General features: G+C 44.0%; 1 protein-coding gene and 1 long non-coding RNA gene across 2 annotated transcripts in view; one reads left to right on the top strand and one right to left on the bottom strand.

Moving 5' to 3' along the window:
- LOC118567107 (kelch domain-containing protein 8A-like) overlaps positions 1-12,362 on the bottom strand; it is a 51,368-nt gene that overhangs the window by 22,855 nt on the left and 16,151 nt on the right. The gene's annotated exons all lie outside the window — the stretch shown is intronic.
- Positions 177-1,535, top strand: LOC118567112. Its single transcript, XR_004933488.1, has 3 exons — positions 177-219; positions 1,303-1,329; positions 1,425-1,535. It is a non-coding gene; the product is annotated as an uncharacterized LOC118567112 (long non-coding RNA).

The raw sequence follows: 12,362 nt of genomic DNA on the forward strand, positions 1-12,362 counted from the left end.
ATTTTAACATGTAGCATATATAATATTTTCCTGCAGCCATTAAATGGAAATAGAAAAGGTGAGAAATGTATTATATGCTCAAACTTTGTTATTTTAATCACACAGATCCACGTATCTATCTATTTGCAACATATTAATGTCCCCTTTGCTCATACAGTGCAGATGATTCGTACAAGGTAAAGAACCATATAGCAAAAGCTGCTATGGCTCAACATAACGGTATGTAAAATGTAAAACTTGAAAAATCTAAAATATTTTTTTACATGCTTATCAGTTTTCAAGTGTTTTTCTTTTATTTTTAAATGTGTTTTTGGAACACGAATGTTACATTTATGGAAAGTCAAATATTTTTTATAAACTAACAGCTGCCATCATAGGTGGGTGTAGTACCCAGATGTGATATTCTAATAACCACGAGTACCACTACTTCAATATATTTTTAATACGTAACTGTGCAACAAAAAAAACACACTCAAAAGTAACAAAGTATTTGGTGAGATGGCTATTATTTAGTCCTGTTTTACTGATCATAATGTGCAATGTAATATTGCCCATTTATGTCTGCAGACATGAATAAAAATGAAGTTATGTGCACTGTTTGGCATTTTATAACCAAAAATGAAAAATATTATTACAAGAAAACAAATTAAGGTTAGAAGAAACCTAGCATGAACAACATTTATGTGTGTATCGTGTTTTATTTTTTTATAGGTTAAAATATGTTCTTCATTCAGTTAAGTTACACGCATTGGGTTGCGTATCAACAAAATTTACTCAAGATTATAACATAAGGAAAAATAGTCCTAATTTTTTTATTTATTATTTTTTTGTCAAAAGTTACAGAGTAATTGATTAAATCTAATTAGTTAATACCTGCCCTTGGCTGTTTGAGCAATATCACTTTTACAGTTTTAATTAATCTTTTGCAGAATATATATCTGTTATCTGGAAGCCATTGTGACTTCTAAAATGAATTGTTAAATCCTACAAAACAGTAACAATAATGTTAAAGAATCTGCAGTGATTAATTTCAAACATGCTTTTTTATACCAATCATTTATATATTTCCTGATGAGTACTAACGTTTTCCTTTTATGTCAGTAGCTATTATGTTTTGTCCTTAAAATGATGTTAAAGTTAAATTTACACTGTGCAAATGACACTAAAACCCTAAATGATTTAAAAAATAAAAAATAAAAATTCATTATTTGGACAGCATTTTTTATTTTATTAGAGATGGAAAGGATAAGATCTAGAGAGATATAAAGTATTAACTATTGTTTAATGCTCTTCCCCATGCAGGTGCAAAGGATATCGTCAATCTTACAGGTAAGACTCATTCATAATCACGTGTCATAGCCATTCTTCCGGTATGACAGTCTTGCAATGCACCTGTTTTTTTATTTTATTTTTTTTATCTTCAGATGCCTTTGAATGGACTTGAAGCTGTTCTCCAGGAGGTGGTACTAGCACAGCGAGACAAAGCTTACCTCACCCTGGCATGCCAAGACACACCTTGGCATTGGCCTTCAAGTGCTTTGTTTCCGGGAAGAAGACTCTGTAGCGACTATCAACCACCTTTTTGTCGCTTCTGGGTGCGGGGAATCTGGAATTTAACGCGCTTACAAAATGATGTTGAAACCAGGAGATAAGGTATGGGCGTTCCCATTTATTGAAGTCAGTTTGTATATGAACAAACAAGATGAGTGGCGGTCTTTACAAGTGAGATGGACAGGTAATTATGGAGAGTGTGGATATAACAGAATGTAACCAGTGGACGCAGGCTATTGTGTGCCAAAGAAAGCGGTAAAAACCGTATGACCTCCCGTCACCCAAATCCTTTCTGCCCTCTCACGTCGCACCTATAAAGCCTTCCCCTCCACACCGCCACCAGTGGTAGAGCAGAATATAGGTCAGTGTGTCAACCTAAACAAAACACCGCCACCCAAAACAAATAAACCAGAAACAAACCATACCTAAACACCAACAACTATAAATGGCTCCCACAGACTCACTTTGCTTGGCTGGATGGTAAGGACCTTTAATCTTTTTCACTTAAAACATGCAAAATTAGATTTTAACTACATGAAATCTATTTTTTATTAACAGGTGAGATCCACTGGGGTAAATTTTCAGAGTCATTCAAGGCAGAAAATCGGATTCCTTTTGCGATTGAAACGTGTTCTTCCTGCAACCGGCAATATAAAGACTGTGTGGGCTTCACCGGAAATGGAAGACGAGGAGAGTACCCTCGTTACTACTCTGATGGCAAACCTGGACACTGTCCTGAATGTCAATACTGTATGCAAGGAGAATATTAGTTGTTTTCCAGTCTTTTACACATTTCAGTTGTCACATATTTTTTTTTTTTTTTTTTTTTGTGAGATGCCATTTTAAATAATTTCTGCTGAAGTACATTTGCCTTATGCAGTCATTCTTTTTCATAATGTGTTATTTTAATGTATTACATTATTACCATTATTTGGTTTTCATATAAGTGGTGTTGTTACATTGTGGCTGTAATATCTTGGAGAGAAAGTAGAACCAATAAAGTAGTTGTAAATATATTGTAACAGTGTTGTTTAACAATTGGATAACCTTGTTTTAAAAATTAGATAGACAAGCAAAGTTAATAATGTGCAATATTTTATATGTGTCAATAAATTTTTTTTTTACAAAACTGATAAACGGCTAAGTTGTTTATGTTTTAACAGTCAGAATCAACTTTTTTTTTTTTTGTAATAAAGCAAGCACATACAGAAACATTTTGTCCGGTTACAAAGTAATGACACAAACATAAGATGAAAGGTATGCTGTGCGAAAGTGGAGACCGTGTAGGGGTGAAGAAAGCTCAGGTGAGGAGCAGTTGCACACAACAAGCCGGACTTTATAAAGGGTGGAGGAGCTGAAACCGCCCCCGTTAGGCTGGGACGGAGGCATGTTATCAGGATATTGGCTGAGCAGGTGAGATGAAGACAGTTATAGTTAGAATTTACACATTAGTTTAATTTATGTATCCAATGATTTCATTCAAAAAGGTTTTATAGAAAAAAGAAAACTCATCCACAGCAGATCATTCCCTCTGGCGGTTACCAGCGCCATGTCTAGTGACGGTTCTGAGCGCCAAAGATTATTTCTTGTCAAATAAACTTTCAAAAACCTTTCTTTGAGATTTAAAGTTTCAAATGAATCCCCTTGGGTTTTGCAAAAATTAAATATTTAAGGTCTTTGGAACGCAGTTTATGAATCGATTGCAATTGGTAGAATTGATGTGGAAATTCTAAATGGAATAGTGGGACACCAATCAGTTTACTGGTTCAGCTGGAGTCCTTATATTAAAAGTTTCCAATGAGACATTTTGGTAAACAATGATGAGTTGAGTCAACACTGCAACCAAGTATATTATAGTTTTCGGAATGCCACTTGTTAGAAGTTTAAAAGTCCTTTGGTTTGTTTTTACAATGTTTCACAATATGAATAGTAAGAAAAATATTTGGCAAATAAACAGAACAAAAGTGCACGTACTAAATTGGCCAAAATTGTATCACCGACCAAACCTCTTTTCTATCTAGTCCTTATTAAATAAGGCGAAGGCTATTATATTTTAGATTTGAACTTATTTATTTTAAGAGTACCATTCACAACATCAAAATCTGTTATTTGAACTTCAGCACCAGCAAGTATTTGGTTATATCTGTTTTCTTAATCAACGCTGGAGATAGGCACCAGCCACCCCCGCGACCCCATGAAGGTTTCAGCGGGGGTCAGAAAATGGATGGATGGATGGATGGTTTTCTTAATCTGCGATGGACTGGGAATCTGTCCAGGATCCACCGCAGCAGCCCTAACGATCCCACTATAGGGATAGGCGTGCGTGTATGATAATTAATGGATGAATAAATGTGTTCTAAATGTAATGTACATTTGTCTCTAAAATATTACTTTGATTTATGTTTTATGACATTTGTTTTTATAGGGTGTAAGGATAGATAAATACTTCTCCATAATGATTCCTTTTTGTTGCTTATCATAGATTGTTAATGTAATTTTAACATCCGAAAATAAGATTTAATAAAGATTTAAAAATAAAAAAGGACATATCACATGACAGACATACCATGTGACAGCACGTCTTTTTTTTTTTTTTTTTTTTTTTTTTTTTTAGCCATTTCTTTACAGTTTAATTTGTATTTTTTAAGTTAAAAGTGTTCTTGGGCGTTTTGAAAGCTGTTGTCAAATAAATTGCTTTATTATTATTATAATTACTATAACACGGCTGGTACAGGAAATAGTGTCACTAGCGCCCCCTTCATTTCCGGAGTGCAATAGTCCCATTTCCATATAAGGTATGAGACTGACACTGGTCCGTCCCCGCCCCGTTCCGCAGGCTGCAGCGAGGTGTACTTGCCCCGAAGGGTTTCTTTTTTTACCCTCGGACACATGCAACTTTGGGCTTATTTTTTCTAAAAGCGCTTCTAAATTTCATGAGTCATGGGTTGCGGTTTTTTTTTTTGGGCACGTTTCTGAAAGTGAAATCGCTTATTTGGGCTCTAAAATAAGTGACGAAACAGCGGTTATTATGAGACCTGCCTGCACTACATTTGAGTGTATCCAGCTGAAATATCCCTCCGCCATAGGAGCCGACGGTAGTAAAGGCAGACAGAGCAACTCTGCACGTATTTTCTGCAGTTTACGGGGCAATAACCGGTGATAACTGCTGAAAGTAGATTACATGGTGCAGATCACTATTTTATCAGACATTGGTTCTGAAGATGAGCTTTTACACATTGATAAAATTGCAGAAACCCCAACCCATAAACCGTACTTTAATGCTTATTAATTTGTTTTCTCTGTATTTGACAAACTAAGGCTGAATCACGTTGCCAAACGAAGGACCTGGAGTTACTAAACAGTTGCTAAACAGTCTCATTCAGGGTACTAAGCTCCTGCCCAGTTGCAAGCAAAGTGTAAGACTGGAATGACCTGTATTGTTGTTGGTGTGAAAACTCAGAATTAGATGTGTGAGAGAGAGAGTGAAGAAATGAACAAAACTTATGACTTTATTGAAATGTACAATTTTTATTAATTTATATGTTTATGCATAACACCATGTCTAGCTTTGTTTAAGAGGCAAAAAAAATATATCGGCATGAAAACGTATTTATTTACACATTTGTTTACACACTGTGTAAACATCAGGGAGTCATGATTAGTCATTTAGCCATTATAGTCCAGAGTTTAACATTTGGCACCAGGATGTTTTCATTCCAATTCTGAAAAGTGCTTGAAAAATAACATAAAAATATGTTTTGTACAAGCATGTATTTTATTAGTGTCATTTATTGCAAAATTGCACATTAAAATGCCCAAACAGGCTATTACACTTTCAGAAATAAAAGGATAAAATATGCGATTAATTGCGATTAATCTCGAGTTAACTATCGACATTATGCGATTAATCGCGATTAAAATGTTTAATCGTTTGACAGCACTAATATATATATATATATATATATATATATATATATATATATATATATATATATATATATATATATATATTTATATAAATAAATGGTTGTTTGTCCTGTTTGTCTCTCTGTGTTGCCCTGCGACAGACTGGCGACCTGTCCAGGGTGTACGCTGGAGATAGGCACAAGCAACCCCCGCGACCCCATGAGGGATTAAGCGGTTTGGAAAATGGATGGATGGATGGATGGATATATATATATATATATATATATATATATATATATATATATATATATATATTGACATGATTTTGTTTACCGATGAACTTCAGGACACACACACGGGACTAAAAGTTTGAGAGTCTTTATTGCAAGGTTGATGGGTGGAGGTCTGATGAGGAGCTGGTTGCACAGAAACTGAGTGAAGGTGATGGCAGGAGCTGACGGCCCGGAGACAGAGAGTCCACACTTGCTAAGAGCTGCTCGGCTAGCAGGCCTCATAGCACTCAGGTTAGCAGTTCATAGAAGACACCAGGGCACAGAGCTGAGCTTCACCAGGGCGGCTAGTCAGGTTAGCAGAACTTGAGAGTAACCGATACCCAGAGCTGAGCTTCTCCAGGGCGGCTAGTCAGGTTAGCAGAACTAGAGAGACACCAAGGCACAGAGCAGAGCCTTTCCAGGAACAAACAGTGAACGAACAGTCTTTAGAGTAACTGGCAGGACTAACCTTAACAACAGGAGCAAAACAAAGCTTCCAAGGCAAAACGGGGACTGGCATGGAGAGGTGTGGAATGATGACGGCCCAGTGCTGAACTGAAGACAGAGGGAGGTTTAAATAGAGAACTAACAGGTGAAACCAGGGTTTGACTAATTAACCAGCAAATGATAACAGGTGTGACTGACTGCTGAGGAGGTGAGGTGAAAAATTGACAGAAAATAACTGATGACTGAAAACAAATAAAATTAAACCTAACTCAAAAAAGATGAAAAAATGAAAATAACAGAAAAACAAAGCCCAACCAAAACTCAACCATGACACTACCCCCCCCTCAAGGCCGGTCTCCGGACGGCCTAACATACCAAAAAAAAAACAAAACAAACTACAAGGTGACCGAAACAGGGTGGGAGGAGGGTGGTACGGATGGCGGGCTAGGGTCAAACCAAACAGATCAAAGCAGGGTGGGTGGAGGGTGGTACGGATGGTGGGCCAAAAACAAAAAAACTACCCACTCAGGGCGATCTGAAACAAGGAAAAACAAAAGCGGACTAAAGGGGTTACTAACAGCCCCTGGTAGGCCAACAAAGGGCATCTAACCGACGCTGACAGGCGAACATCGCCACAAGGCAAAAACGGGCAGAACAGGCTTACATCGCCACAAGGCAGAACAGGCTTACGACAACGCCAGAGGGCAGAACAGGCTTACGACAACGCCAGAGGGAAGAACGGGCGTACGACAACGCCAGAGGGAAGAACGGGCGTACGACAACGCCAGAGGGAAGAACGGGCGTACGACAACGCCAGAGGGAAGAACGGGCGTACGACAACGCCAGAGGGAAGAACGGGCGTACGACAACGCCAGAGGGAAGAACGGGCGTACGACAACGCCAGAGGGAAGAACGGGCGTACGACAACGCCAGAGGGAAGAACGGGCGTACGACAACGCCAGAGGGAAGAACGGGCGTACGACAACGCCAGAGGGAAGAACGGGCGTACGACAACGCCAGAGGGAAGGAACGAGCGCACGACAGCGCCAAAGGGAAGGAACGAGCGCACGACAGCGCCAAAGGGAAGGAACGAGCGCACGACAGCGCCAAAGGGAAGGAACGAGCGCACGACAGCGCCAAAGGGAAGGAACGAGCGCACGACAGCGCCAAAGGGAAGGAACGAGCGCACGACAGCGCCAAAGGGAAGGACAGCGCACGACAGCGCCAAAGGGAAGGAACGAGCGCACGACAGCGCCAAAGGGAAGGAACGGGCGCACGACAGCGCCAAAGGGAAGGAACGGGCGCACGACAGCGCCAAAGGGAAGGAACGAGCGCACGACAGCGCCAAAGGGAAGGAACGGGCGCACGACAGCGCCAAAGGGAAACCTGCCGGGGCGTGAGGGAAGCGCCGGGGCTTGGGGAAGAGAACGTCGGGATGTGAGGAAAGCAGGAACATCTAAACGCCTAGGAACAAGAACGGAGGGCGTACTTACACGCCGGGGAACCGAGAACAGAGGGCGTCCTAACACGCCGGGGAACCAAGAGTCAGAGAGCGTCCTAACACGCCGGGGAACCAAGAGTCAGAGAGCGTCCTAACACGCCGGGGAACCAAGAACAAAGGGCGTCCTAACACGCCGGGGAACCGAGAACAAAGGGCGTCCTAACACGCCGGGGAACCGAGAACAGAGCGCGTCTAAACACGCCGGGAACACTAAATCTAAATGCCAGGAATCTAAACACCAGGGAAACAGGAACAAAGGGCATCCTAATACGCCAGGAAACAAGAGCGGAGGGCGTCCTAAAACGCCAGGAGACAAAGGGCGTTCTAACACGCCGGAAAAACACAAAATCTACAGGGGTCAGAGGGCGTCCTAACACGCCAGGAAACAAAAATACCAGGAACTAAGGGCGTCTAAATTCTGGAGAACGGAGGGCGTCAAACACGCCGAGGATCCAAGGGGTCTAAATTTGAGAAGGCCGAGGAACAAGAAGGCCAAAAACTTAACTAAGCCAAACCGAAGGAGCGTGAAACAGCTCATATCAGGGGTCAGAAGCCTAAGCAAGCGCTAGGAACTAAGGAGCACTGGGAGAGCGCAGGACAAAATAAAGAATTTAAACTAAGAATTAAAAAATAAAGGCAAGACTAGAACAGGGATAGCACCACAAAAGAAAAAACTAAAGCTAACCCTTGAATCAAAACAAAAACACTAAGCAGAAAACTAAAACGATACCAGAAAATTAAAACTAAACAGAGAAACTAGGACCCGAACTGGTAAACTACTGTAAAAACTAGATAGCTAAAGTAACACAAAGCTGAAGCTGAAAAACTAAGGTAAAAAAAAAACAATACTTAAGCAAAATTAGGAGACTAAGGCTAAACTAGAAATTAAGGCAAAACAAGAAAACTAGAACATGAATAAGTAAACTAACGAGAAAACCAGAGAACTAAGGCTACAAATGAGGAAATAAAGCAAAGCTTGGAAACTAAGGCAAAATCTAGAATCCTAAAACGGAGCAGGAAAAACAAAAGCAAAACAGAGACTAAGAACTCTAAGAAAACAAGAACCCCTAAATAACTCTAAAACCCCAAAAATCCTAAGTAAATCAAAAACTGAAATCGAGCCCAAAACAAACAACAAGGCACTGGCCTTAAGGGCTCAGGCAAAAACGGCTGCTGAGCAAAAAAAAAAGAAAAAGTCTTCGTGGAGGTCGTCCTGGACGAGGCAGGCGGCGGAGCAGCATCGCCCGATTAAACCCTCGAGGAGGGCGGCCCCGACGAGGCAGAGTCAAGCGGCCCGGAGACCACGGTCGGCGGCTCCGGCCGAACAGGAAAGTCAGAGACGGGCGCCGTGGTGGACGGCCCCGACGAGGAAGAGTCGAGCGGCTCGAAGTCCGCAGTCTGCGGCTCCGGCCAAACAGAGGAGTCAGAGGCGGGCGCCGTGGTGGACGGCCCCGACGAGGCAGAGTCGAGCGGCTCGAAGTCCGCAATCTGCGGCTCCGGCCAAACAGATCAGTCGGAGGCGGCACCAAGCTACAGGTCTCGGCGGAAACCGAGGCCAGAGGCGGATCCTCCTGGACCTCCTCACGAGGCTTGGGCGGAGGCAGGTCCTCCTGGACCTCCTCACGGGACTTGGGCGGAGGCAGGTCCTCCTGGACCTCCTCACGGGACTTGGGCGGAGGCAGGTCCTCCTGGACCTCCTCACGGGACTTGGGCGGAGGCAGGTCCTCCTGGACCTCCTCACGGGACTTGGGCGGAGGCAGGTCCTCCTGGACCTCCTCACGGGACTTGGGCGGAGGCAGGTCCTCCTGGACCTCCTCACGGGACTTGAGCTGAGGCAAAGCGGCTCCCTCGGAGGCCTCGGGCTGAGGCAAAGCGGCTCCCTCGGAGGCCTCGGGCTGAGGCAAAGCGGCTCCCTCGGAGGCCTCGGGCTGAGGCAAAGCGGCTCCCTCGGAGGCCTCGGGCTGAGGCAAAGCGGCTCCCTCGGAGGCCTCGGGCTGAGGCAAAGCGGCTCCCTCGGAGGCCTCGGGCTGAGGCAAAGCGGCTCCCTCGGAGGCCTCGGGCTGAGGCAAAGCGGCTCCCTCGGAGGCCTCGGGCTGAGGCAAAGCGGCTCCCTCGGAGGCCTCGGACTGAGGCAAAGCGGCTCCCTCGGACTGAGGCAAAGCGGCTCCCTCGGACTGAGGCAAAGCGGCTCCCTCGGACTGAGGCAAAGCGGCTCCCTCGGAGGCCTCGGCTTGAGGCGGAACAGCTCCCTCGTCGGCCTCGGCTTGAGGCGAAACAACTCCCTCGTCGGCCGACGGGTCTGTTTTAGGCAGCTCGAAGCTTTCGGGCGGAGACTGAACCAACTCTTCGGCTACTTCGGGCTGTGACGGGCAACAGGCTTCGGAGAGCGGCGCCGGGCTACAGGCTTCAGAGAGCGGCGCCGGGCTACAGGCTTCAGAGAGCGGCGCCGGGCTACAGGCTTCAGAGAGCGGCGCCGGGCTACAGGCTTCGGAGAGCGGCGCCGGGCTACAGGCTTCGGAGAGCGGCGCCGGGCTACAGGCTTCGGAGAGCGGCGCCGGGCTACAGGCTTCGGAGAGCGGCGCCGGGCTACAGGCTTCGGAGAGCGGCGAGGTTGGAGGCGGATCCTCCTCTTGAACCTTGACGGACCGTCTTCGCCGGGAGGGGACAGATGAGGAATCTGAGGCAATCTCGGGGGTGGCAGCTGGCCAACAGGGCAGAAGGTCGTCTCGGTCTCCGTAGTAGAACTCCCACAGCTGGCTCTCCTCGACGCGTGGGGGTCTGCTAGGTGGAACGATGTGCCTTACTCGAGGGGCCAGCTGTGAGTCATGGAGATGATGACCGAGACGACGAGAGGCTGAGCGGCTTCCGTTCCCGGGTTCCGGGGTAGCCGTAACAACGCCCACGTAAACCACCTGGGGAGTGGAGTCAGTCCGGACGGGTGGCGCAGGGTCCCGGGCGGAAGCCATCCTGGCGTACCTCTCCCTCATCTGGCGTTCGCACATCTCCAAATATGCGAGGATCTCCGGGTCGTCAACTCCAGCAGGTAAGCCCCGCATGGCGCCTGAGTTCACCTTTTGACTGGGCCGTACTGACATGATTTTGTTTACCGATGAACTTCAGGACACACACACGGGACTAAAAGTTTGAGAGTCTTTATTGCAAGGTTGATGGGTGGAGGTCTGATGAGGAGCTGGTTGCACAGAAACTGAGTGAAGGTGATGGCAGGAGCTGACGGCCCGGAGACAGAGAGTCCACACTTGCTAAGAGCTGCTCGGCTAGCAGGCCTCATAGCACTCAGGTTAGCAGTTCATAGAAGACACCAGGGCACAGAGCTGAGCTTCACCAGGGCGGCTAGTCAGGTTAGCAGAACTTGAGAGTAACCGATGCCCAGAGCTGAGCTTCTCCAGGGCGGCTAGTCAGGTTAGCAGAACTAGAGAGACACCAAGGCACAGAGCAGAGCCTTTCCAGGAACAAACAGTGAACAAACAGTCTTTAGAGTAACTGGCAGGACTAACCTTAACAACAGGAGCAAAACAAAGCTTCCAAGGCAAAACGGGGACTGGCATGGAGAGGTGTGGAATGATGACGGCCCAGTGCTGAACTGAAGACAGAGGGAGGTTTAAATAGAGAACTAACAGGTGAAACCAGGGTTTGACTAATTAACCAGCAAATGATAACAGGTGTGACTGACTGCTGAGGAGGTGAGGTGAAAAATTGACAGAAAATAACTGATGACTGAAAACAAATAAAATTAAACCTAACTCAAAAAAGATGAAAAAATGAAAATAACAGAAAAACAAAGCCCAACCAAAACTCAACCATGACATATATATATATATATATATATATATATATATATATATATACAGTGTGCGATTTGCAAAAAAAACAGAGGGCGGGATCATTTCCTCGATTAATCACATAATGTCGATAGGTAACTCGAGATTAATTGCAAATTAATTGTATGTTTTATCCTTTTATTTCTGAAAATGTAATAGCCTGTATGGGCATTTTAATATGCAATTTTGCAATAAATGACACTAATAAAATACATGCTTGTACAAAAAAAAATTCTATTTTGTTATTTTTCAAGCACTTTTGAGAATTGGAATGAAAACATTCTAGTGCCAAATGTTAAACTCTGGACTATGATGGCTAAATGACTAATCATGACGCCCTGATGTTTACACAATGTGTAAATAAATTTGTAAATAAATACCATGCCAATATATTTTTTTGCCTCTTAAACAAAGATAGACATGGTATTAGGCATTAATAAAAATTTTACATTTCAATAAAGTCATAAGTTTTATTGTTCGTTTTTTCACTCTCTCACACACACATCTAATTCTGAGCTTTCACACCAACAATAACTTCTTTGAATATTTTTTCTGCTGTTTATATCCATATTCATACAGTTTAAGCCTGGAAAATGGTTTTCAATTTCCAGGTCATTCCAGTCTTACACTTTGCTTGCAACTGGGCAGGAGCTTAGTACCCTGAAAGAGACTGTTTAGCAACTGTTTAGTAACTCCAGGTCCTTCGTTTGGCAACGTGATTCAGCCTTAGTTTGTCAAAAACAGAGAAAACAAATTAATAAGCATTAAAGTACGGTTTATGGGTTGGGTTTCTGCAATGTTCTTAGCATGTTAAAAGCTCATCTTCCGAACCAATGTCTGCTCAAA

The sequence above is a fragment of the Fundulus heteroclitus genome, chromosome 20, assembly GCF_011125445.2.
Source record: "Fundulus heteroclitus isolate FHET01 chromosome 20, MU-UCD_Fhet_4.1, whole genome shotgun sequence".
Lineage (NCBI taxonomy): Eukaryota > Metazoa > Chordata > Actinopteri > Cyprinodontiformes > Fundulidae > Fundulus > Fundulus heteroclitus.